This window comes from Molossus molossus, unplaced genomic scaffold (genome assembly GCF_014108415.1).
Source record: "Molossus molossus isolate mMolMol1 unplaced genomic scaffold, mMolMol1.p scaffold_m16_p_22, whole genome shotgun sequence".
NCBI classification, from domain to species: Eukaryota; Metazoa; Chordata; class Mammalia; order Chiroptera; family Molossidae; genus Molossus; species Molossus molossus.
The window spans coordinates 6,187,282-6,188,798 of NW_023425358.1; the positions used below are offsets into that span (position 1 = coordinate 6,187,282).

Below are 1,517 nucleotides of genomic sequence, written 5' to 3' on the forward strand. Positions count from 1 at the left end.
TCAGCTGGTCCCCAGATATGGGGGTGATCCTAGCCACAGTCAGGCGGGATACCTAGTTGACGCTTAATTGATTCCAGATAGATAAGAAATAAACAATTGTTATATGCCACTGACATTTTATAGTTGATTTTTTTTTCTTTCCTCATTCGAGGACATTTTTCCATTTTTTGTACAGACAGAGTGGGAGGGAGAGAGAGGAAGAGAGAGAGAGGGAAACATCGATGTGAAAGGGACACATCGAGTGGCTGCCACCTGCACGACCAACCAGGGCCGGGGACAAACTGCAACCGAGGTACATGCCCTTAGCGGGAACCGAACCCGGGTCTCTCCAGACCGCAGGCAGATGCTCTAACCGCTGAGCCAAACCGGCCAGGGCAGTTGATTTTTAATGTAGCCTTATTGAGGCAATCAATAACCGATATATAGAGTAAACGGATATTCTTAATAAGCTCCCAAAGTATTGAAGCTCTAAATGTAAAATTTTGCCTTCATGAGTGCTAGATGAAATCAAGATAAAGTGTGGGAAACTTTTTTTTTTACTATGACTCAAAATCCAGATGTCATTAAAAATTAATAAATTTCCACCTACAAAATAATTAATGAACTTGACTACATAAAGATTAGGAAAAATCTTACATGGCAAAAAGGCCAAAGTAAACCATGACAAACTGGGAGGAAAGCAGTATGGATCATAGATTGAGGGCTAATATAGCTAATATGTAAAGAACTCTCAATAAGCAAAGCAGGGACTAGTGAACAATACAGTCAGGATGGCTAAAGGTGATCCCAAGAGGCCAACGGGCAAGACGTCTGCTTACGCCTGCTTTGTGCAGACATGCAGAGAGGAACATAGAAGGAAACCCAGAAGTTCCTGTCAGTTTTGCAGAATTTTCCAAGAAGTGCTCTAAGGGGTGGAAGACAGTTGGGGAAGGAGAAATCTGAATCTGATGAGATGGCAGAGGCACACACAGTACGTCATGATCAGCAACTGGACCAGCTAAGGAAGGCAAGAAGAAAAAAGACCCCAATGCCCCCAAAGGCCACCATCTGGATTCTTTCTGTTCTGTTCAGGATTCTGCCCCAAAATCAAATCCACAAACCCTGGCATCTCTGTTGGAGATGTGGAATAACTTAAGTGACAGTGAAAAGCAGCCTTACAACAGTAAGGCTGCGGAGCTGAAGGAGAAGTATGAGACGGATGTCGCCGACTATAAGTCAAGGAGTTTGATGGTGCAAAGGGACCCACTAAAGTTGCCTGGAAAAAGGTGGAAGTGGAAGATGAAGATGAGGAGGAGGAGGAGGAGGAATAAAAAAAATTGCTTATCTGTCAAAAAAAAAATAAAGTAGGACTCTGGTCAAGATGGTGGCATAGGTAAACGTGGTATTGCCTCCCACAACCACGTCAAGATTACAACTAAACTACAGAACAAATATCCTTCAGAACCGCCTGACATTGAGCTGAATGGAAGTCCAACAACTACGAAGTTAAAGAAGCCACATCGAGACTGGCTCCAGCA

At 43.4% G+C, this 1,517-nt stretch overlaps 1 pseudogene; it reads left to right on the forward strand.

The window, feature by feature from the left end:
* The first annotated feature begins 770 nt into the window (after window positions 1-770).
* Window positions 771-1,310, forward strand: LOC118640278 (annotated as a pseudogene).
* Window positions 1,311-1,517: the final 207 nt, after the last annotated feature.